The 26,869-nt window shown below is 31.7% G+C and overlaps 1 long non-coding RNA gene across 1 annotated transcript in view; it reads right to left on the reverse strand.

The window, feature by feature from the left end:
• Positions 1-2,665: 2,665 nt before the first annotated feature.
• Positions 2,666-26,869, reverse strand: part of LOC309844316 — a 28,759-nt gene continuing 4,555 nt past the window's right edge. Inside the window, exons 2-5 of the long non-coding RNA XR_014300604.1 lie at positions 21,535-21,615; positions 10,898-11,068; positions 9,871-10,031; positions 2,666-2,726 (exon numbers count right to left, since the gene is read on the reverse strand). This is a non-coding gene — a long non-coding RNA (uncharacterized lncRNA). The remainder of the gene's footprint in view (positions 2,727-9,870; positions 10,032-10,897; positions 11,069-21,534; positions 21,616-26,869) is intronic.

Genomic DNA, 26,869 nt, shown 5'->3' on the forward strand with positions numbered 1-26,869 from the left:
TGCTTTCACAGTTTAAACACAAATAGCCCATGGAAGACATGCCATGTAGGGATATGATATCGACACAAAGAATTTAAACTGAAACTCTAAAGAAAAAAGATTTTATCACATGGTAATATTGGGTTGAAAAGATGAAAAACTAAACTGAAACTCTAAAGAAAAAAGATTTTATCACATAGTGACATTGGGTTGAAAAGATGAAGAATTAAGGTAAACATCCCAAATATAAATGAAATTATAAGGTATTTGTTTTTCTCTATTTGATTTATTTTACTTAGCATAAAACAATAATAAGAAAAACAAGAGAGAAACAAACTCCTAAATATAGAGAATAAACTAGTTGTTACAGAGGTGAGGGGGTAAGAAATAGGCAAAAGAGATAAGGAGGATTAATAGGTACAAACTTTTATTTATAAAATAAATTAAGTCGTGAGGATGAAACATATAGCATAGGTAACTTCAGAGAAAGATGTTTCTGTTTGAGTGAATATAAGATAACTTTTTATTTGCTTTAATAATTTTAAACATTATCTTAGTAAAGGGCAGATCTGAGAAAATGAACAGGAAAATCTTGCTAAACAGAACACATTACCTTTATGTATATCAGAGGCGGCCAGCTTACTCAATGGAAAACTAAGGCATCTGAGCTAATAAAGTGAAAATTTGAAACAGAATTGTCAGTAAATAGGAGTAAAAAAATTAGAAGAATGGGAAAATTAGAGATAGGCTGGGTGTTCTCAGTTTCCATTTACAATTGATACATTTTCAATAGTTTTAGAGTATGTTTATTCAATTAAATAGATTTATAGTACTTTATATTAGAGTGTAAGAAATGGTGTGGATATTTTCCCAGCACATGAATTCTAGCTGGCACCAGAGTTAGAAGGAACCAGTGTAAAAGAAAAAGGTTTTTCAGAATCCTCTTCCTTATCTAGCTCATATTAGTTGATCAGTTGAACATTCTAAATACCAGATTCTAGACACTTGTGTTTTTCTTTAAAGACCTACTACATTGCTGCAGTAGGCAAAGGCATAAGTAATAATACAAAATTGACATTTTCCCCAAACTTCCACACTTCATCTGAGGACAGGTCATTTTTTTGGTTTGGGTGTTCACCATGATGATGGAGACACCTCAGATGGCTAGTAATATGGGACTTCTCTTAGTCCATAGAGTGATCACTACTTGGAAATTCTCTTCATTTGCTTTTCCAAGGAGAAAAGAGTGTCGAGTCTGAATATGAAATGTTATTTTAACAAGCAGGATGTTCAGACTGACAGAACATGTGAGAGATGAAGAAAATCAACCAAGACAGTAATGGAATTAATATGGGAGCCAAGAAAGACAGCATGATATACAAATCAATATACAAAACCGAGAGTTCTCCATTCATCAGAAATAATGACATAGTAGGGTGCCTGGTGGCTCAGTAGGTTAAAGCCTCAAACTTTGGATCTCAGGGTTCTTGGATCAAGCCCCTCATCAGGCTCTGCTCAGCAGGAAGCCTGCTTCCCCCCTTTCTCTCTCTCTCTGCCTGCCTCTTTGCCTACTTGTGATCTCTGTCAAACAAATAAATAAAATCTTTTTAAAAAAGAAAGAATGGGGGTGCCTGGGTGGCTCAGTGGGTTAAAGCCTCTGCCGTCAGCTCAGATCATGATCCCAGGGTCCTGGGATCGAGCCCCGCATCGAGCTCTCTGCTCAGCAGGGAGCCTGCTTCCTCCTCTCTCTCTCTGCCTGCCTCTCTGTCTACTTGTGATCTCTGTCAAATAAATAAATTTTTAAGAATCTTCAAAGGAAAAAAAGGAAAGAATGACATAGCATGTCTCTTGAGTAAATATTTTGCCCATAGATAGCAAAAATAAATACTGCACCTAGGAAAAAAGTTATCAAGATATGTGCAAAAATCTGTATGAAGGAAGTGGTGACAGTTTAAGGAAAAAAGTAAGCTGTAAAGATACGCACAGAAATGCCATGCTAATGAATGGAAAGACTCTATTATCTTAAAGATTTCAGATCTCTAAATCTGATAATACAAGTATAAGTAATCACAATAATATTATTGGTAGACTACAGAAAATAAAAATATAGTATCACAAAAAAGATTCATACATATGGTACCTCACTTAACATATAATGAAGTTATTTTAAATTAGTGGCTACAAGGTACATTTTAATGGTATTATGAAGAATATATATATATATATATATATATATATATATATATATATTTATACTTAATGAAGAAATAAGAGAGGAAAGTATCAAAATTTTTGTGCCTTACATTTTCAAATTTTCATACATAAAATTTTAACCTGAGGGCTGCCTGCCTGGCTCAGGTAGTAGAACATGCAACTCTTAATCTTGGGGTTGTGAGTTCAAGCCCCACACTGGGTGCAGAGATTATGTAAAAATGAAATCTTTTGGAAAAAAAAAAGTTTACAGCATGAAAAGAAAAACAACATACTAGAAAACAATTGCCATATATATAACTACATATGTATATAAATATGCATATACATGAGTTAAAGCACACCAAAATTTAAGAAAATAAGGGCCACCACAGAGATTGCTTAGGCTGTACTTTGTATAAGGGTGCTTACTGGGTGGAAAAGGGGACTGAATTCCAATCTGCACTGTACTCATCAAACATCATGGGGTTGTACCTACTTGGAGGAAGACTTTATCTTCTATCTTCACTGCAGGTGCCCAGTGGCTTATGGTAGCCCTGATGAGGGCAAAGAATATAAACAGACAATTCACACACAAAAAATACAAAAGAATAGAATAATTAAATGATTTAAAATATCTTATGTTGGTGTGGGTAAAAGAAGTGAATACCCACCTTGCAATGTTAAAGTATGAGTAAGTGTAGAATTTTTTGGAAGATAGCTATCAATATATAAAATATATAAGTATTAACTCAACAATTCCACTTCTAAATAACTGTTATACAGATGCAGATACATACAAAGATGCATGAACAAAGATTTTAGTTGCAGCCTGGCTTCTAAAATTAAAATAGCAAAATATCCAAGTTTTCATCAATGCAATGTTGGATAATCAATTGTTTTAAATTCATTTCATACAATAGTATGCAACAAAATTATAAATAAATACAAATAAATGTATCATGTAAATAAATGTCCTTAAAACTTTGTTTATGGATAGTGAAAATCTCCATGCATTTTGCTATGTAAAAACAAAAAACAAGTTTCACCTAGGAATAAAATGACTGAGTTACCAAAATAAATAAAACCTGTGAGGTTTACAGAGGTGAATGTACTGGAGAATTTGGTTGCAATTTAAATAGGGAGTATAGGGCAGACTTCATTGAGAAGTTGGAATTTGAACAAATACTTGAAGAAAAATGGAATTGGCCATATAGATAGCTGGTAAAAGACTTTCCTGCTGCTGGAAAGAATAATGGCATAAGCAATGAAGTGTGCATACTCCTATCTATGCAGAGGATGGAAAAATGATGTGGCTAAAACAGAGTGAGTAAAAAGAAAAAAAAAAAGTTTAGTGAGAGATAGGATCAGAATGGAAATAGAAACAAGGTTCACAGAGTAGAGTGACAGCATAATTTATTGTCCAAAACTAGATATTTGTTAAATGAAAGGTGACCCCAAAAGAATGAAATTTTTAAATCTGTGAAATATTTATATATTGATAAGTCAGATTATAAAATGGTTTATTAAAAATTAAGGGAATACATTATGTCTTTGAATTGAATAAGACACTTTTAAATTAGAGGTATTTTAGATTAAAATGTAAATATACATTAAATGGACAGCAATAATTATAGAGTTTTGATAAGAGAAATATCATGATATAATTAACTTTGATACTCTCTGTGTGGCTGGTGGATTGAGAATAGACACTAGAACCAAAAGCATAAAGTAGGTGATCAGATAGGAGGCCATGGCAATTTTGCAGGATAGAGAAGATGGGGGCTTGTACCAAGATTTAGAATGATTATACTTTTTAGTTTTTTAAAGTTTTATATAGTTTTTTAGTTTTATAGTTTTTGATAGTTTTTAGAAATGAAAATAAAATAAATCTGGTTGAAAATTCTTAAAGCTGCAAAAGTTGACATGCAAAGGTATTAACAGACTTTGACTCTGGAGAAAAGAACAAAACATCAATTCAATACTAAGAATTTAAGAGTTTTCATTTGGATTTTATATTGAGGTTATTTTTAAAGATTTCATTTTTTTTAAGAGTAGTTTTAGGTTCACAGCAAAATTGAAAGGAAGGTAAAAGATTTCTCCTGTGACCCCTGTCCCCATACATGCATAGTCTACCCCGTTATCAACATCTCTCAGTAGAGTGGTACATTTGTTAAAATTCTTGAACCTAAATCAACACATCAAAATCACCTGAATTCTACGGTTTACCTTGGGGTTCACTGTTGGTATTGCACTTTCTTTTGGGGATAAATGTAAAATGACATGTATTCATCATTATGATATCATCCAGAGTATTTTCACTTCCTTAAAAATCCTCTGTGCTCCAACTATTCATGCCTTACACCCAGCTTCTTACAACCACTGATTTTTTTGATGTCTTGTACTTTTACCTTTTACAGAATGTTATATAGTTAGAATCATACACTATGTAACCTTTTCAGATTGTAGCTTTCACTTAGTAATATGCATTTAAGTTTCCTTTCTGTCCTTACATGGCCTGATTGCTCATTTTTCAGTGTAAAATATTTCATTGTCTGGGTGTACCTCAGTTTATCCAAACCCCTACTAAAGAATGTCTTTTTTTGGGGTCCAAGTTTGAGCAATTATAAATAAACATGCATATGCAGATTCCTCTGTGGACATGTTTTCAACTCCTTTGGATAAATTCCAAGGAAAATGATAGCTGGATAATATGGCAAGAGTATATTTAATTTCATAAGAAACTCCCATATCATCTTCCAAAGTGGCTATACCATTTTGCATTCCCACAAGCAATTTCCTATTGTACTTGCCTATTGAAAGAGAGTTCCTATTGCCCCACATCCTTGTCAGCATGTGATGCTTTCAGTGTTCTGGATTTTGGCCACTCTAATAGGTGGATAGTGGTACCTCATTGTTGTTTTAATCTGCACCTCACTGATAACAAACAGTGTGTTTAATATGCGTGTTTGCCATCTGTATAACTTCTTTGGTGAGGTATCTCTTAAGGTCTTTGGAACATTTTTTAAATGAATCATTTGTTTTCTTATTGTTGAGTTTTTTGGATAATAGTTCTTTGTGTATTTTGGATAATAGTTCTTTATCATATATTTCACAAATATTTCCTCCCAGTCTGTAGCTTGTCTTCTCATCCTCCTGATATTATATTTTGCAAAGCAGGAGTTTTTAATTTTAATGAAGTTCAGCTTATCAATTATTTTTACATGGATCATGTCTTTGTTGTTATATCTTAAAAAAAAAAGTCTCCATACTGAAAGTCATCTAGGTTTTTTTTTTCCTGTAATCTCCTGGAAGTTTTATAATTCTGTGTTTTATACCTAGTTCTACAATCCATTTTGAGTAAATTTTTGTGAAGAGTGTAAGAAGCATGTAAGCTCTGTTGCTAGACTGTTGTGTTTTTTTTTATGTTGTTTCGCTACTATTTGTTGAGGAGAATTTCTTTGTGTTTCATTGTATTGTTTTTGCTCCTTTGTGAAAGATCAATTGATTATATTTATAGGAGTCTATTTCTAGACTCTATATTCTGTTCCATTAATAAATATATTTATTCTGTTTTTAATACTATGCCTTCTTGCTTACTACAGCTCTATAGTGAGTCTTGTTAGGGTAGTGTCAGTCCTCCAACATTTTTCTTCTCCAACATCATGCTAGTTATTCTAGGTCTTTTGCCTCTACATATAAATTTTATAATCAGTTTGTCATTATGCACAAAATAATATACTAGATAAAATTTGGAATGCATGGACTAGATTTTGGTTGGTATTTCACTGAATCTATAGATAAAGATGAGAGGAAATGGCATTTGATAGTATTGAGTTTTCCTTTCCATGAACAAAATTTCTGTCATTTATTCAGGGTTTTTTAAATTTAGTTTAAAAAAAGTTTTATAGTTTTCCTGATATGGATCTTGTACAAATTTCATTAGATTTCTACATAAGTATTTCCTTTCCTTGGGTGCTAATGTAAATTATATTTTTATAATTGGTATATAAGAAAGCAATCAACTTTGTATATTACCCTCTGTATTTTTTTAACATTGTTGTGATGCTTTTCAGTTCCAGAAGATGTTTTGTTAATTTTTATGAATTTTCTATGTAGATAATGATGCCATCTATGAACAAACATAGCCTTTTTTCTTTCTTTCCAATTTGTAGACATTTTCATTCCTTTTCTTGTATTTTTGTATTAACAAGGACTTCCAAAAGAATGTTGAAAAGGAGTGTTGGGGGGCACCTGGGTGGCTCAGTCGGTTAAATATCTGTCTCAGCTCAGGTCGTGAACCCAGGGTCCTGGGTGAAGCCCCGTGTAGGGCTCCCCACTCGGTGAAGAGTCTGCTTCTCCCTCTGTTACTCTTCCTGCGTGTTCTCTCTCTCTATTTCAAATAAATAAATAAAATCTTTGGGGAAAGAAAGGGAAAAGGTGGTTGAGAGAGGACATTCTTGCCTTTTATTTGATGAGGGAAGGAATTGAGTTTCTCTATTAAGTTTTCATCTATTCCTATTTACTAACAATTTTTATCATAAATGGATTCTATACTGAGTTTTATGAAGGAGAACCCAATACATGTAATGAAGATAGAAGTATGTGGTGATTATATTTGATCCCAACTCTTTACTCGCTACCCACTGCTATGTCTTGTATAGGATGAATACACTTTCCCATCCTATTTTGGAATGGGAAAGTGTATTTAATTGTTTAATGTAATGTGAATTGGCATTATGTGTGCCATCACCAGGCACAGGTTTTAAAAGTGCATGATTTGGCTCTGACTCTTGTTCCTTATCATGTCCTAGAAATAGAAGTCACTCCTTCGCCCTTAACTGTGGATAAGAACCTTACATGGAGACGAAACCCATAGCACCACCTAAAATTTGAAATAAAGTCTTATCCTAGAAGAGAGTCTACTGAGTTTATTGCTCTTGTTCCTGAATCTCTTGACAAAGAGCTAATAGCAGATCATAGACTTCTTAAATTGAGAAAAGAAAAATGAGGTAAGGCAAGCAGTGATTACTGGTGATTCTGATGACCTATTTATATTAGGAGGTGTTAGAATCATCTCCCCTTTTATGTAGATAATCTGATACTTAATTTAACAACATAAAATTTATCCTGGCTGCATGTATAGAAAATCTAGGAACGTGGAAATGTTCCTCTCCATTTTACAAAAAAATAAAAATGGTCTTTACAAGAACATGAAAAGACAATTAGCTTTGTTATGCCTTAGGACATTTCATAGATCCATTTCTCAAATATGTAAGATTAAAAAGCAAATAAAGGATATGAAAATGTTAGCTCTTAGATTACTTTCAAAACGTACATATTTTGCCAAATTCAATTCCTTTTTAAAAGGTCACCTATCCCAGTTCTTAATAAATTGATTCTTTATTTGCTTTTGCCTATTTTAGATAATAAAAATACCTAGTTGTTAATTAGGGTATGTCCGCTACTATTAAGGGAGAAAGACATAGATTAATTTCCTTTACCTTATAAAGCAAATAGAAGAAGGTTTTTCTCTTACCAAAGCTGCATAAATATATAAATTACTTTATTGATTTATTGATTTCCTCCAGTTATTATTTTCAGAGAACGTTATTAAATGAGTCTGCTACTGAAAACATAAAAGAAATTTTTCCAGAACTTAAATATCAGAAAAGCAGAGATCAATAGAAGAAATAAATTCATTTTAAAAATCAGACATGAATGTGAGATACAAGCTCTAAAGCAAATTAAATTCCCTAGAGCTGCCCATCAGCCAGCGACGACAGGTTTGAAGGTCATTGTTGCTGGCTATTTGGCTAAATTTCAACTCAATTTGGGCTCTGATCAGTGATTCAAAACTGACCCACACAGATGGGCAACCATGTGGTGCCCTCGTGCATATTAATCAGAAGATTCCCCTACTCCAAAAAGGAAGAGATCAGATGTTTAAAAATAAACTGTGTGAGGACAAAATGTAGAAGGCTTGAATGATGTGCCAAACAATTCGAAGACACTTTGCATATTGACTCTTCACTCCGTGGTGCCTTTTTGCCTGTAGGGAACCTATATCCTACTACGTAAGTCATTTTTCCATGTGTGAAAGGAAGCAGTCAAGGAATAAACATTTGGTTCAAATGATTTATAAACATTTTAGATTTATAGAATACAAGACATGCTAACTTTCTATTTTATTGGTCTTTATAGAAAATATGGTTAGCTTTAATTACACATTAATTTTGTGCCTCTTCTTTGGTTCTTGATTCCTTGGTGTATGATGTATGATGAACTGGAAGTGTAATCAAAGTATGAATTAGTACATGGCTTTGAGAATTCTATTTCACTTTGAATTCAGATTTAAGGAACTAATGCCCTTTCTACTATCTAATTACAAATATGTGAAAATAGTTTCTGTTTTCTTAATGAACTTTGGTAAAAATAACTATATGCAGACCAAAGAAAAGATAGAGATGACAAAATATACAAATGTTATTTGAATATTTTCTATTCCTACACATTCTTTATTTCCTTAATAGATGCATTTTTAAGAAAAGCTATAATTGGAATAATTTTATGATGAGCTCAAATTCCTCAATAAAGCAAAATTTAAAAAAAAAAGATTGCCATGTTTTCACAGTATGAATAGCAAATACAATAAAAGAAATGTTTAGTTATTGATGTGAAAAACTTAAAGGTTATCTGATACTTAGATTCTGACAGTCTTTTGTATTTAATCAAAACTTCCGTTAAAAGCGTCTTATTTTGATAATTTAAATGAACTCTACAGACCTTCAATTTTCATTATATAACCAAGTGAATCTTGTCAAATCTTTGCCTCCTTTTTAATCATTGTTTTGCAACAATAGCAAAAAGATACAGATAGAATTCTTTTATGGCTATTTTTAATTTCTCTATTATTGATACATAATGAACTATTATTTGTATCCCTGTTAAAATAATAATTTTCTTTCTCTCATCTTTGTATCCCTCATTTTATAAAAGGAGATTTAAAAAATTATATTCTCAAATTAAATATAAATATCCAGAGCTACTTTTATCTTTGAAAGCTTTCCTCTTGTGTATCATTTGAATTGGTATTCTATGGTTTCATCCAACTAGAAATTGCTCAAACATTTTCAGGCACAGTCCTGTCATATTTATCTCTAAAGCACAAACAATAACAATAACCACTGATAGTTCTGAATGGGCTTGGAATTTTACTCCAAACCTTACTTGTGTTACCTTTTATTTAATACTCACAAGAATCTTGTTGTATGTTATGATGGCATCCTCTATTTCCCTTTTCTTGTCTTCATTATGTTTGGAAGTATATATTTAGGGATTTTTTTTTTCCCCACTAAATTTGTAAGCTTCATGTTAAAACCCTCTTGACATCTATCTGTTTTTTTTTTAATGGGAAAATCCGTAATAATAAGATTGTCACATACCATTTGATCAATAAGTATTTGTTGGACAAACAAATTAATGATTAGAAGAGGAAGATATTGTAATTGTTAAAAATGAGAATATAAGGCTAAATTTAGTAACTTGATTGCCATCACATAGCTAATGAGAAGCAGAGCTCAGAATCTACTAAGATCCATGTATATCTCTATTCTACATGAATCTCAATAAAAAGCCCCTAGTCTTACCATCATAGTAACACATGCAGATATAGACCTTCTTTCATAACCAGTGGCTTACCTTTGTCATAACTATCTTCTCAATTATCAATCTTCTTTCTTTGTTTTTTGTTTTTGCAATTATTTTTCATCTTAATTTCTCCTTTTCCATGTCCATTTATCCAACAGTTACTTTATCTCAAAAATAGGGTAATTGATTTTTTTTCTGCATTATTTTTCTCTCTGGCAATATAGCCAAACACAAGCACTGGTTTTAATTTCCTAAAATATTTTCCTTTTTTTTTTTTTAAGTTTATTTATTCATTTGAGAGAGAGAGACAAAGACAGAGATAGTACAAGCAGGGGGAGAGATAAAGAGAGAGTGGGAGAAGCAGACTCCCCTCTGGGTGGGGAACCTGACTTGGGGGTCCATCCGAGGACCTGCAGACCATGACCTGAGCCAAAGACAGACACTGAGCCATCCAGACGTCCTTATTTTCTTTTACAACACAATTTTGGCATAAAGTGTCACTGTATAGAAGTTTCTAATTGAATTCCATCTATGTATAATTGTTTTCTTGGGATGTGGGGAGGATTAAGGCCCCAGAAAGCTGAGTTACAACACCTGCATCTTCCAATTTAGACAGAATAGACCTGCTTTTGTCAGTTTTATATATCGGTTTTTCCTCTATATTTTAATGTGAAGAAAGGATTCTGTTATTATCAGTAACACAATAGTAGTAGTCATAGTAAAAATATTTTACTTTATTCACCTGAGTAGTTAATAATTCAAACTTTGAGCCAAAGACCACAAAATAATATCCTTAATCTAAATTATACTCCTATTTTTAAACACTTTATTTTTGTCCTGGGTGCCTGTCCTCTAGTCTGTTCTATAAACCATATTATTAATGAGTTCCAATACCCTCAAAAATGAATAGCTATTGCAAGAATATCCAGGAGTTTGAAATGTCAGAGTACATCAGCATTTGAATCATATACATACTTGGGATTTTAGGATCACTAAATCTGAACAGATGGCATTAAAAACTACCATTGAGTATAGCTCAAAAGGAAGAATCCTAGGGAATTCAAGTTCCTCTACTCACCTAACTTGTGTTCTTCCTGAACTGAAGGTTTAGATTGTGTTGTTTCAGTGGTAGATGATGTTAAAATGGTTTCTCCAAGTCCTCAATGCTCTTTCATGCCCATATGTAAAACTCTGATAAACTTGAAGAATTATTTCGATTGTCTCCTATCCACCTCTTCCTTTTTTTGCCCTTTGAAATGCAAAATATAGAGGGGTTAATATTTAGATTTTCTATAGGTGATGATAGTGGTTGTTTTTTAATAATTAAAATATCTCCTTAAGAGACTTTAGTTTGCATTTATTTCTTTTAATGGACATTAATTATTTAGGTTATCATTGAAGTGTGATGTTTTTAATCTAATAGTCAATAACCAACTTAAGTAAAGAAAGAAATTGCCAGTAGCTTGTATTTTTTTCTCAGTAAGATAAGAATGTCTGGTCTTGTATTTTTATTTTATTATCAAACTATTTTATAATATCAAGGTAGAACATTAATTCATTAATTAGTTATTAATTGTTTGATTAATCATTTAATTATAATTAATAAAAATTATTTATATAATTAACATGATTAATTATTAATTGTTAATTATTAAATTAACCATTAATTAAAATGTTAATCAGTTAGTATCATAATGGGAACATTGTATCACCCTGGGTTTCCCACCATTCTGGGATGAAATGCTCAAAATCAGAAGCTTTCTATGACTAAATCAAGATGTATAAAGTCATTGTTTTTTTGTTCATTTATCAACCTCAAGACCTTTTCCCAAATATACATTAGAAATGTCTAAGAAAAATATTTTATTTTATCTATTCTCACTTCATTAGAAATCCCCTCACAGATGAAGTATTTGAGGACCCATTCTGACAGGACAGAGCACAAAGACTATTTTTGTTATTGAATTAATTTGTCTCTATCTTCTTAGTTATTGAGAATCTAATATGAAACTTAGTCTTCCAAAAAATAACATGAATAAAACAAAAACATTGATTTTGGAATTCTGTGACTTTTTCAGTGATCTCTGGAAAATTCCCATCACATTGAGCACCTTTCACTTGTTATTGAGTAGGGTTTAAATTGCTCATCAATTTAAGTCTAAGTCAGAACCATAGAGATGTTGTATAAATCAAGCTTCTTGTATCTAGTGAGAGATTCTATAAATTGTTATGTATGTAATATATAGATCTAAGGCTAATTTGTTCTCCATTTTAATGTTATTTTGGAAATGTTAGATATGTGAAATCACGCAACACATAATCTTTCCAGATTGCCTTCAGCATAATTTCCTTAAGATTCACTGAAGTTGTTATGTGTTTTATATATATATATATATATATATATATATATATATATATATATATAGTCTATTTCTTTTCACAGCTGAGTAGTATTTTATGTTATGGATGCACCATGGCTTATTTAACCATACTACTGAAGGATTTTGGATGCATTTCCAGTTTTGGCTTATTACAAATAAAGCATTTATAAATATTCATGAATAGTTTTTTGTGTGTGCAGAATAGATTTTTATTTTCCTGACTCTGGATGCCCGAGAGTGCAATTGATGGGTCATTTGGTAAATCTGTTTTCAATTTTCATCCATTTTCTAGATATCTGTACTTATATGAGACTTTACAAAAAAATAGAAAACTTTAGGAATTTGGACCTGATGAAGACTCAATACCAAAGGAAAGACCAAATCAAAGGAAAAAATACATAAATTATTCTTCATCACAATTAAAAATCTGGGAGATGTTTTCTAATAATATCTCTGATAAAGAACTTATACTTAAAATATGTAAAAAAAATTCTTAAAACTTAGCATTAAAAATGTTTTTTTTAACTCTTTGAAGTATACAAGAGCTTCACTTTTAGGAGGAGTGATGAGAAGAAGCCTAGAGGTTCCCCAGATGGTACAGACTATGAAGAGTACATGATACCATATTATCATAACATTGAGCTACCCTCTATTGAGTTTATCAGTGAACTTATCCATTTCCTTATTAAGGTGTTATCTGATTGAAGGCAAAAAAATCTTCTAAAACTTAGCAAATAAAGCAAAGCAGAGTGAAAACAGAACAGATGCAGAATGAATAAATTTTAAATTTATTGGATCCTATTTTGCATAAGATACAATGAAAAGCATCAGTGGAGGACAAGTTTATTTTTTGAGTTTTAAATTATGAAAAAGCATATATACATCTCTATATATAGATAGATATAGATATAGATATGTTATTAGGACTAAACTTGGATCAATGAAAAAAAAGAGATATTATCATAGTGTTAAGAGACTATTTGTATGCCCTCTAGTTATAACCTGTAGAAAACTTACTCCTTTCTGTCTAAGGAAGCTACCTAATACCACAAACTAAGACACAGATTACTTATGACAATGAAAAATCTAAGCAGAAATATTAAATGAAGAATTGGAAACGAGAATCTGATTTCAGATATGTAGAATAGATTAGAGATAAAAAGAAATGATGTTAGCGTCAGACGCATAGAAAAGCTGAAAAGATCTAAAGACAGATTAGATCAAGATAGAAGAAGCATTTCAAAAAATTTGGAGATTTTGGGTAGGAGAAGAATCAATGAAACAAGATGGGATTGGGAGGGAGACAAACCATAAGTGACTTTTAATCTCACAAAACAAACTGAGGGTTGCTGGGGGGAGGGGGGTTGGGAGAAGGGGGGTGGGGTTATGGACATTGGGGAGGGTATGTGCTTTGGTGAGTGCTGTGAAGTGTGTAAACCTGGCGATTCACAGACCTGTACCCCTGGGGATAAAAATATATATTTATAAAAAATAAAAAATTTAAAAATAAAAAAAATATGGAGATTTTAGCAAAAATCAAGAAGAACAAAAATCAGTCATCAAGACTAAAAAGAATGACATAGAAAGTCGCAAACCATTGTGTATGTGGACAACCAAATAATATTCTTCCTCATAAGGCCAGAATCCCAAAGAAATAAGTGATTTTTAGGACTTTATGTCAAATTATCCTACTAAGATAAAATCACTAACACAAATCACTAACAGAAAATGAAACAGCATGAACTAAGACTCTTTGTAAAAGTTATAAATGGTATGTTTTATTCATCTGTGTATAACTCCCACAAATTGATCTTTCCAAAGTGACTTTCCATTTTCAATATTTTATTATCCCATTTTCATTGAATTTTATTACAGTATACTTACTGTGTAAGGAAATTCTCTACTTTCCTTTGACTAATTCCTTGGGTTCTAAAAAAAACTCCATAAAAACTACAATTTTCACCATATTAAAATGATCCTAAGCAAATATTCCAATCATATTTTCACTCTAGCTTTTGTAGGAGACTTGAATTGTAGAGAGTTAAAAATATCACACAGTGATACAGATATCAGTTTTCTCCCACTCAATGACTTTTTGTGTATTCATCTATAATTTATTTAAAGAATTTCATTCTGGCATAGAAATGACTCATCTGTTCTCTTCTTAGCAGTGGCTGAAGATACTCAATAAAAGAAACAAGTTGAGATTATTTTCCAAATAATGAATTTTAAAATGCTATAAAGAAATCTATAACAGAGATAGTACTACTTATTTGATGATAATCTAATTTTTCATAAATGTGCTTATACTTCACAATTGTTTCACAGTTAATATTGACTTAATAATAAATCACTGAATGATTAAATTCTTCCAAAACATTACTGAAGAAACTGAAAAGGATAAATCAATGTATAGGTTTAGTAAGTTTGAAATAAGTAAAACCCTTATGTTTAATGAAATACTTTCTAATATTCAGAAAATAATAAATTACTTTCAAATCTAGATTGAAAGAAAACATCACAGTTGCCCCTGAAAGGAGAGTTGAATTTGTATCCACAATTGATACATATATAAAATGTTCAGTTTTCATAAAAAAAACTTCTAAGACATGAAAAGACATGTGGGTGTGACCCACATTCTGGAAAAAGACACTTAACAGAACCACAGATGCTGGACTTTGTAAACAAAGACTTTTAAGACAGCTATTATAACAATGGTCAAAGAATAAAAGAACACCATGCTTAAAGAACTCAAGGAAGGTATGTTAACACTGACTTATCAAATGCAGAATATTAATACAGAGATGGAAATTATTAAAAGGACAAAATTGAAGAAAACAACAACAAAAATAAAAATTTGTGACTTGAGCTGTTAGAAAATTTGATTTGAACTGTTAGAAGAAAGAATCAATGAGTGCATGAGAGTCAGTAGTGATTATTTAGCTAGAAAAGCAAAGGGGAAATAAATGAAAAACAAAACAAAAACAAAAACACAGCTTATGAGAAATGTTTGAGACAATTAAGTAAACCAACATGTGAAATCATCCTTTACAAATAAAGTGAAATAAACATACTCCCAGATCAACAAAATCTAAGAATTCACAATGAGCAGATCCAGCTTAAAAGAAGGAAAGAATGTTCTTGAGCCTAAAAGTAAATGATGCCAGAAAATAATTCAATTCCCCCTTGGAAACATGAAGAATGTTTATAGTATGCTGAATTGTGTGCCTCTCAAAAATTCTTGTAAGTATGACTGAGCATAAAAATAAAAAGTAAAAAGAGATAAGGCAATGGTGCAATATTGAAGAGAAACTCATGTAAGATTCTTGGAAAAGCAATACAACTTTGGCATGTTAGAGGAGGACTCAGGAGATAACACAAAGACATTAACAATGACACAATGAGCACCATATATATCAGCAATACTGGGGCCCCCACCCTAAATGACCTCAGAGGCAACCACAAGACAAAGGAGACTAAGGCCATCAACATGATTGAAGTGGAGGAGGAAGAAGGAATATTCTCCTATGACTCAAAAGCACTAAGCAAGGAAGATTTTAATAGAATCTAAGGTCATACGAAAGCTGATGAATCAAGAGGCAAAAAATCTAGGTTGATACTATTAATGTGACACTGTACACTCTAAAAAAGATCATGAAAACTTGGATGTTTAAGTTTACTAATTAGCTATTATTGTATAACAAACCATACAAATGCTAATACATTCGAACCACAATTTATACAGCTGACACATCTGTGAGTTAGTTGTAGAGTTTTCTGTCTCAGCCAACTTAAATGACCTCTGCTATGCTCTCTCATTACTTAGTATGCAGCTTGTACATTGGCTAGTGCCTGGATGACCTAACGTGTACATTTGGTGTTTGGCTTGATGACTACTTTATGAAGAACTTGGATTCTCTTCTAATTGGCATTTCTTCAACTGTCAGGCTAGCTCTGAGTGTTTTACTTGATTTCTGGTTTCTGAGAGCAGCAAGAAACACCAAAAATTTAATATGCAAGCATTTGTCAAGCTTCTTCTTGCATCACATTTGGTAATGTCTCATTAATCACCCTGCTTTAAAAATTTGAGTTTGCTTACCATTTATCTTGATGCCGTTTTGGTACTCAAACTATGGTTTACAGACAATACCAAAGATACTGCTCTGTATGTTAGAATTGCATTACATCAGATACCACACAGTTATAATGTCTGAATCTGCATTTTTACAAGATTTGTATATTACAGTTTGAGAGGAACTATTTAAACTTACTTAACAGAAAAGTGCTCTTCTACTTAAAGCTCTTTGATTTGTAAGGACTAATTGCTATTGCCTTTATCTTATAAGGATAGATATAAATGTGTAAGACACAAATTGGCAAAAACTTGATGGCATAAATTTTACAGCATAATCATTAAAAATTTTAAATTGTAATATATAATATTGCTATCTTTAATGTATAATTAGCATTTGCTAAATATTGATATTGGGTTAATTAACTTAATACCCAAAATATATAATCAGAAAAACACTCTGTAAATCTCTTTCACCACATTATAAATTTTAATTTAGAATTAATTTATAATTTATAATTAATGTGTAATTAATTAAACACATTTGATTAATAAAGTATTTCTCTATTATTTTTCTTAATTCCATAGCTTTCTTTTCACAACAATTTTTGTTACTACTCACATAAATATTTTGATTACATCTATTCAATTTTTCCATATCTGGATTCAACTTCAAAACCATAATCAGCTGCCTTTCTCAATCTCTGAACAGTTTCTGGGAGATGACTTGGTTTTTACATTTCTCTAAATGGCTACCCCTCCAAAATTTATAATCCTATTCAGACTGCTTCCTTAAGATGCAACATCACATCCAACTGCATTTTTCACATTTATATTTAATCAAGTAATTCATTGCCAAATCTATTTCCCCCCACTGATAAGCTGACAATAAATTATCTCAGTCTTCATTTGGTTTAAAGTTGGTTCTTCTTTCACTTTAACAACATATTTTTGTACAGTGTAGAATTCTGGGTTGATAACTTTTTTTTTTTTTTTTTGGTATTTTGAAGAAGTCACCCATTGTCTTCTGATTTACACAGTTTCAAAATATAAGCCTGCTGTTTATTCTTTATGTTTCTTTGTATGTAAGGAGTCTTTTTGTATGGGTATTTCCAATACTTTCTCTATATCTTTGATTTTCAGCAGTTTAATTATGAAATGTCTAGGTGGTATGTGTTTGTGTGTGTTGTCCATAATTTTGGGGGTCCACTGTGATTGTTGGGCCTAAATTTTGGTGAATTTTTTATTATTTTTGGAAAATTTTCAGCCATTATCAATTTAAATATTTCTTTCCTATTTTCTCTCTTTTCTTCTGCGATTCCAGAAATACACATTTTTTGAATGCTCACTTCTATTTCTTTCTTATAATTCTTCTGTATGTAGTATGGTTAATTTCAAATGACCTATTTTCAATTTTCCTGATTCTTTAGTCAACTATGATGAGTCCACTTATGAGTCTTTCAAAAAAATTCATCTTTGTTACCATAGCTTCAATTTCAGCATTTCTATTTGACTTTTATTATTCCTATTACCTTCTGAAATTCTCCATAATTATGCATATTTTGCATTTCCCCTAAAAAATTTAATGTGATTATACACTATATATTATACAATAAAATAGTTATTTAAAATTTTCTGTATTTTAGTTCTGACATATGGATTCATCTCTGAGTCTGGTTTTGTTACTTGCTTTGTCTCTTGAAAGTATGCTGACGTTTTTTTTTTTTTTTTTTTTCTTTTTTTTGTCTGTTTCTTATTGAGTATTTGTCACTGAATTCTGGGCATAGAACAGCAGAGAATTTCATTCCTGGAAAAGAGCACAAGTAATTTCTGCTTGATGGATATTGTGGGGATTTAGTTAGTCAAGTCCAGAGTTGAGATTTTTTGTTTTGTTTTGTTTTGTTCCATTTTACTTCTTTACTATGGTTACTGTCAACACATCACTGGCATAAAATTTCTCTAGAGCTATCTAGTGCAGTTAGGATTATTAAAGATTTTTTTCAACTTAATGTTCTTGCTTCACCCTCGATCTTTAGTCTTCCATTTATACCTTTATCCCAGAGTGGGTCTCTATTTATATTTGTGACACTCTCCCTGGATTAGAGTGCTATTGCTTGTGATTTTTCTTGATAACTTATTGATGAGATGTAGGTGGATTTTCTCTTGGTCAATTTTCATCCTCCATTTTAGGGATGGTTGGTTTCCCTGCCCAAATGATTATCCAAGATCAAATTCAAATACAGTATCTCCACCACGCAGATCTTTTTTTTCTATCTTCAGTGAAATATCTACTATCTGTTTTCTGAATCCCAAAGAACAGGATTTATTCTTTTTGTTTGATTTCTACATTTTATTTTGTGATAAATAAATGCTATTTATGAGGTCTGGAGATTTTAAGTCTTTATAATGTTATATTTATAATTTTTAAATTTGGGACCCCTGGATGGCTCAGTTGGTTAAGTGTCTGCCTTCAGCTCTGGTCATGATCACAGGGTCCTGGGATGAAGTCCAGCATGGAGATCTCTGCTCAGCAGGGAGCCTGCTTCTCCCTCTGCCTGCTACTCCCTCTGCCTGCCACTCCCCCTGCTTGTGCTCACTTGCTCCCTCTCTCTGACAAATAAATAAATAAAATCTTTTAAAAAAATTGAAATTCCTAAAGTGGGTATAATGCAGTTTATAATAAAAACTCTAAGAATAAAATCAGCCTTTGATATAACCCAATGTGTAATAAATACTTGGAGGTTAGACATGAAGAGATCAGTATCGACACGTTATAGCTGAAAATAATCATTCAAAAATGAACATTTTCATGTATAACAATAAGAATGTTAGGTGGAAATAGTATGAATATTGAACAATAGACTTCCTTCCTAAGTTGTTGGCTTTATGTTGTAGGCTAATGACTTCATTAAATTAAAACTTCTGGGTCATTCAAAGTGGGAAAAGGATCTAATTTTTTAAAAGGTATAGCCTCACAAAGTTTTGCTGATTCTGCAAAGCTAACATATTTTATTTCTTTACAACATCTTATTCATGGAAAAGAAAGATGATATAGTGGAATATTGGATTGATATTGAAGGGGCACGGGAACTCCCATAATATTATAAGTTGAGCACTTTCATTATGGCGTATTGCCAGGATTCCACATAATATATTAGAAATTGTGACTACTCTCAGCTCCTTTCCATTAGCATTCATATGCTATTCCATTATTCATCATAAAAAAATCCTTCATTTTTAATTGACAGTGAAGGAATATTTAGAATACGCAAAAGCTGCTTTGACTTCTTTCACAATCAACTTTACCAGGCTGCATTATTACACTAGGTACATTCCCTATGCCTTAGGATACTCTGATGGTTTGAAAATTGCTAAATATAGTTTCTGTGTGTGGAAACTGATAGAGAAGTTACAAAACTTAGGTCATTTTCACAATCAAAACATGAGATGGTTATAAAGTTATATAATAACCAAAATATTTAAAGTAATCAAGTAATTTATAGAATATTTTCACACTTATTTTTTGTGAAAATCAATGTATTCATGTGAAAGAAATGAATGGCTCTAAAAGAAGATTTGTATACAAACTGTTTGTGATAAAAGTTGAACTAATTCCTGATTCCTAAGAAGACACATGGAAAGACCAACAATCTTTTGAGTGAATTCATTAGATATCATTAGAAGAATTACAAAATAAATGGTAAATTATACACAGATTATATTAATTTATGTAACTTTTTATCTAACTGAAAACAAGTGGAGTGATTTATTTCCTATAAGTTCTTGATATGAAAACTCAAACATTCTATTTTCCTGATGAAATGCACACACAGGTCCATACATTTTCTTTTCCTTTCTCATTATTAGAAAATTAATTATAATTAGTGAAATTGTCTCATGTGAAAAAAGTATCAACATTGTATTACAATGACAACCGTCACTTCAATGTTATTACATATATATAAACTTACTTATAATATCTCCTGGACTTGTTTGTCTGGATGTGTGTTTCACAAATTATTCTTGACTGTTCCTTTCAGTTCAAGATTGATATGTAAATTATATTAACATCTTAGATAACCTCAAATGTCGCCATCATGCCTCTTTTTAGGGCCTACATCAGGAAGATTAGACAGCATCAATATTGGTGACAACAACACAGTAGTGCATGTGAGTTTTCTATAGATGTAGCAGCAGGTGGTGAAATATATAATCTGCTCTTTTGTAGTTATTATTCCTTGGCATTTTTGCCCTGATGAAATGGTCCAACTAATTTATGAATAGGCAGTTTGCCACTCAGACAGATGGCCTTGACTGCAGCTCAGAGACTGTGTATAGTCCAAAAATGCCAATGTTGACAGGATTTTCAGACATAAAAAACCAAATGTCTGTCAGTCTCTTCTAAAGATGTGTCAGCACTAATCCACTATTTATTGGATTATGCTCTTTTTTCATTTCCATAAGGAGTGATTATAAAAAGAAGTATTTTAGTGGAAAACTTAGAGTTGGGTTTCCCATTCCAAACAAAAAGGCAACACTTTATCTTCAAAGAGTAATAAGCTCAAAAATAAAGTATAATTCTATTCCACGACTTGTATACCACTGGGTCAAATCTGATTATGTCAAAAAAATGAATAGATTTATTGCTTTAAAGATAAAAATTGCATCATAATCTCAATAGTTATTTGGTCTGATTTTATGTGAATATAAAATTTGGTAAGCTAAATTACATTACTTTCTAGTAATATGAATTTTGATATATAATAAATCCTAAGTTTAATATACTCTAAAATGAATACATTTTTCTCAGTTATTTGCAACATATAGTAACCAGAGAGGTAGACAACAACAGAACTACTAATTTTACCTTCTGAGAGATGATAGATCTTTAGTTGAAACTAAAGCATATATAGCACACATTGATACTATTATCAAAAAGTATTTATAGTAAGTCTTATTGATTTAAATGTCTATTTTACTGGTGTATATAGACATTGATCTTATCGTCTATGTTGTCTTGATATGACAGGAGACCATTTTTCTAAAAATAATCTCTGTTGTGATGTTTGATAAGGGCAAGAGCATTGGGCACAAAACTGTTTTGTCAAAGAGGTTTAAAAAATTTTTGTTGTGTGATATTCTACTGAATAAATATTATTTATTTCTAATGATAGTCTACTGAATAAAACAGCAAATAACTGTTTTATAGTACAGAGAATGTTACTCCATCTAAATACTATCCCACCTAAATCCCAGACTCACCTGTGAAGTCATTTGGGACTTTTTAAGCAGTCACTTCTTTTTGGACTAGAAAAGACACTCTCTTAAAAGCTTTCTTGAAGACTAAAAAGGGTTAAATGAAAAAAAGATATAATTTATTTACTATATATATATATTAAAGTAGACATTTGCAGTTTTCATACTAGTTAAATAAAATAATTAGAACTGAATACTAGCAAATTTTGAAGTCATATGGTAGAGTTATCAGCATTTACAGACTTGCACCCTTAGAACAAACACACCGACAGACAACAGTTATAAATCAAGACTCTATTTAAGTAATCACAATTTGCAGTCTTCTCTAAGAAGCCAAATTGCCAATAGGAACAAGCTTGGAACTTTTATAGTAAGAGTTCTAACATAAAGATAGATGGCTAGCTGGTTAATGATCTACAGATACATTTACATCATCACTGTGTGCAGAACCCCATGTGAGAGGAAAATGATAAAAAATGATCTTATTCTTTAGAAGTTCAATATATGATTTGTGAGACAGAACATATATCCAAATGTAGATATACCTAGAATCAAACAAGTAAAAGAGACATAATGTAAAGAGTTTTATAAGTGATATGCCAAAATAATAGATTGATTTGTACTAAGTTATAAAAAAGGAAAGTCAAATATCCAACCAAAAAAAAATGACATTAAGAGATAATTTTTTCAGAATTGGCAGTTTCCAGTCAGTTATTTAATGTCAGATTGATAAAATTCTTAATTACATAAGTGAGATTTCTCAAAATGTCCTTGACACTTCCTTTTCATTCCTCATAATATCATGTTACTATTACCTTCTTAATTATAAAATGTTTCAGTCATATAGCAGAATATAATTATGCAACTTAGATTTACATATTAACTAATATTATAAAAAGCCTGCAAATGCAAGGTCAAGAGGGAATCATGCAATAGCCTTAGAGAGCAATCTAGATGAAAATGCCATGTAGTGGTGGATCTCAGAAAACTACCAGCCATCAGGAAATATACTTACTAATAAAGTGTGCATTATCTAAGATAGAAAGATACAAAACTTCTTTGTGTCTGTTAACTTTGGAAGTAGGGTGAATAAGGCTGTGCCAGCACTCCACAGACTTGCTACTATTCGAATTACTACAGGAAACAAGGATACATGAGAATGTAGACAAACCGTATTTACAGAAAATAGTAAAAACTATGGCTTCAGATAACTGATGCTTTGCTTTGTAAAGCCAATCATAATGTTGTATGATACTCCTTTCCTAAACTGGTTTAGAAAAATCCAAGGAATTCAGTAAAAGGTAATGATAAAAGGATCTAGCATAGCATAATGACAAAATTCAATTTAAAAAAGTGAGTTAGAGTATCAAAGATTATTAATAGATAAAGAATATTTACCAGAGAAAATACATTTAACAGATGAATATTATAATCAAATATTTCTTATAAATTCAAAGTAATCAATGGAGACACCTGGGTGGCTCAGTCAGTTAAGTGTTGGACTCTTGATTTCAGCTCAGATCATGGTCTCGGGGTCCTGAAATCAAGCCCTACATTAGGCTCCATACTGGGCATGGAGCCTGTTTAAGATTTTCTCTCTCTCCCTATCCCTTTACCCTTTCCTTCCCCACACTCTCTCTCTGTGTCTATAAAAACATTATCATCATCATCATTAATCATCAATGGAATTATACTTCCATATAGGTTGGTAAGTACTAGATACACTTTATTGCATATAGAACTCTAAAAAGCAATTGATAAATTACTAAAACAGTAACAACAAATAAAATATAAAAACAATAAACAAATTTGAAACAAAACTTCCCACCTATTTGAAGGCATTAGAGAACAACCTAGAAAGTCAAGAGCTGAGAAGTCAAATTAATTAACAAAAGAAAAATCACACTGAAATGTACTGGATCTTTTCACAACCTTCCTTTCCTTTCCCCCAGAGACTGTTCCCCTTCGTGAGGCATAGAGGTTAAGAGAAAATAGATGAGGGCTTTAAGCAATCTCCCTAGACTACAGAGAAAAAAATAATTACATGGCAAAGTAATGATGTATGTATTGTTACCATCTCTACTCTTCCCTCCCTATGATAAGTTCTCTGTGATTTCTTTTGTTATTTCAGGCAAAAACCTTTGTTTACTTGTTTCTTTCTCTTTGTTTTTTCAATCTCGCTTGGATCAAAACTATCAATTCCTGTCTCCTTTTCTTAGGTTTTTGTTCTATTTTACTTTTAAACTCACATTGTAATAATTTTCTAATGATTCACTTTCCAACTCGCATTTTAGAATGACATTTGATAGGTTAACCCTAAAGGCTTAAAAAACAAAAAAAAAACAAAAACAAGGAAATTGTCAGAAAATCAAGAAGGGGACATGTGCTTAGGAAGATTTATCTTCCAGGAATCCTCAATTTACATCACTTTAATCACTCTGGACTTGTACTGTGGTCTCCACTGATATTTGTATCTATTCTCAAAAGAATGACCCAGAAAAATGTGAGGGGGAAAGTAAGACTTTTTATCTACAAGATTAGAAGAGTAGGTAGAGGAATCCAGGAGGCCTTAACAACTTTCCCATGGTGAAGGCTGCGGTGTTTTCCCAGGTTTGAACCATCAGTGATGCCTTCTCCAGCCTCTTACTCCATCCTTAATATCTCATGTGAGGTCCTAGTACATCCTGGTGAAATGACTGCTAAAGGGTGTTATTGCCATGGATTATATAAATGCATTTTTCAAGCCAATTTAAAAAATACAACACAGTAGGAAAATCAGGAAATAGATGAAAAAAATGCTCAGAAAAAAAAAAAAAAAAAAGAAAAGGATATCTAAATATGCATCTGACCAGGTGATAATGTGAGGTGATAAAGGTTAGCTAACAGTACAGTGGTAACCATATTGAAATATACAAATGTATCAAATAACACATTATACACCTTGAATTTACCCAATGTTACATGGCAATTATATCTCAATAAACAAAATTATGCCTATTACAAAAAAAAAAACAAAAAACCAAGCATTGACAAAGATGTGGAGAAAGAGCAACATTTGTACATTGTTGGTTGGAACATAAGAGGGTAAGATTGCAGCTATCTATCTATCTATTTATTTATTTAAATTCAATTAGCCAACATATAGTACAAGATTAGTTTCAGAAGTAGAGTTCAGTAATTCATCAGTTGCATATGACACCCAGTACTCATGACATCATGTGTCTTCCTTAATGCCCATCACCCAATTACCCCATCCCTCCACCTATCTCCCCTCCAGCAACCCTCTGTTTCCTATAGTTAAGAGCCTCTCATGGTTTTTCTCCCTCTCTGATGACTTCCCACTCAGTTTTCCCTCCTTATGATCCTCTGCACTGTTTCCTATATTCCATATGAGTGAAACCACATTGTAATTGTCTTTCTCTGACTGATGTATCTCACTCTGATGGCTGTGTGTGTGTGTGTGTGTGTGCGCGCGCGCGCGCATATATGTGCACACACATACATACATACTACATCTTCTTTATCCATTCAAGTCTCAATGAACATCTTGGCTCTTTCCACAGTTTGGCTACTGTGGGCACTGGGTGCAGGAACTATTTGAAAAGTAAGAAGAGTCCTCATAAAGATAAAAATAGAACCATTATCTTATCCAACAATTCTACTTCTGGATATCCAAAAGAATTAAAAGCAGGATACCTAAGACATATCTGCACTCTTATGCTCATTGTGGTATTATTCATAATAGCCAAGATATGGAAGCAACATTAACATCTATCAAAATATGAATAAGAAACTGCAGTATTTACATATAACAGAATATCATTCAGTCTCTAAGGAGAGGGAAATCTTGCCTTTTGTGACAACATGACCAAACCTAGGAGACATTACGCTAAGAAAGAGAAGTTAATCTTATCTCAGGAAATGGGTTTTTACTAGGGGAAAAAAAGGCATGTACTTACAACAAGGAACATCTTTAAGCTATATATTAATTACTAGAAAGGTAATAAAGAAAACTGTATATAGCATATCACTATTTATATGTCAAAATATGAAAAATTCTACATATGGATAAACCCCTTGTAAAAAAGACAGAAGGAGGTTAATGGGTATTATAGACAATGACAATTTTTATTGCATGTTGGTTTCATAATGATCTTAAACCATAAAAATATATTACTATGCCCAAACCCAAATAATCTTAAAAATAATATTAGCTCAAATATTAAGATTCATCATTTGAAATTTAAGTTTTGAGATTTTTTTTCTTGTGGTCCTGTGCTTTCATAATGTGAAATATTTCAGTATATGCCAGTTAAAAGAAATAAAATCGATACTTGTTTGAGCTGAACTCCTAAAGGACACTCAAATTTGAAATCTTAGGTTTAGACCAATAATTTGTATATAGTATGCATGCTCATGTTGCATAATTCTAAACTGGCAACTGTAGGCAACATCTCTCTAGGTATGAAATTTTACCCTCTTCACTCCCCTGATGCCCACAAGTCCTCTATTCTTCCTTGCATTACTTCAAGCCAGACTTTTTTTTAAAAAACCTCACTTCAATTAAAAACATCAAATCTTGTGTCTTTCTCCCAGGTTTTGTTTGTTTTCTGCTCTAACCTTTGCAACTTGGTTTATAAGTTTTTTCATAGTTCTAAAATAGTAAGAATTGATGAAATCCAGAAAATCAAGGTTGAGACATGTTTCTGGGTAGATCCATCACTTAATTCAAATCACCCTATTTAGCTGGTAGTGCCACCTGCACTGACAGTTGTATTAATTCCCAAAAGAATGCTCAAGCAATTGTGAGGAGGAAATAATGCAACTAGCTTTTAGCTATTTTTCTCTTTGTTTAAAATCTTTTAAAAATTCTCCCTAATCAGGAAAGGCAAATTTTGTCATTGTGAGGTTCAGTTTTGCATTAAGGAATTTAGGCAATTTAATAGTTTAATTCAAACAGTGACATCAAAATGTTGAAGGACAACCAAACACATAATAGTACATTAACTTAAATGTGTTGATAGACAGTAGAAGATATTTTTATACTTTAGCACTTAATTTTACTATAATTAATGATGACTTCTTTTGTGTTGCTTGTGAATGTTCTAATTTCTTCAATTATGCCACTCAATTTCTTATATTCAGAATTGTGTCAAAAACACAAAAAGACTGATTACTACCAGTGGATAATCAGTGTCTTCCTGTTCCAATGTGAATTTTGAGAAGATGATTTGGAGTTTATTGGAAAGCTCTACTAGCAAAGTGCCACTATCACAAAAAGTAAATCTGTCTACTTGCATCATTGTTTTAATGCCTTTGAAAACAAAAATGTCTTTGGATG

The sequence above is a fragment of the Mustela nivalis genome (genome assembly GCF_964662115.1).
Source record: "Mustela nivalis genome assembly, chromosome: 11".
NCBI classification, from domain to species: Eukaryota; Metazoa; Chordata; class Mammalia; order Carnivora; family Mustelidae; genus Mustela; species Mustela nivalis.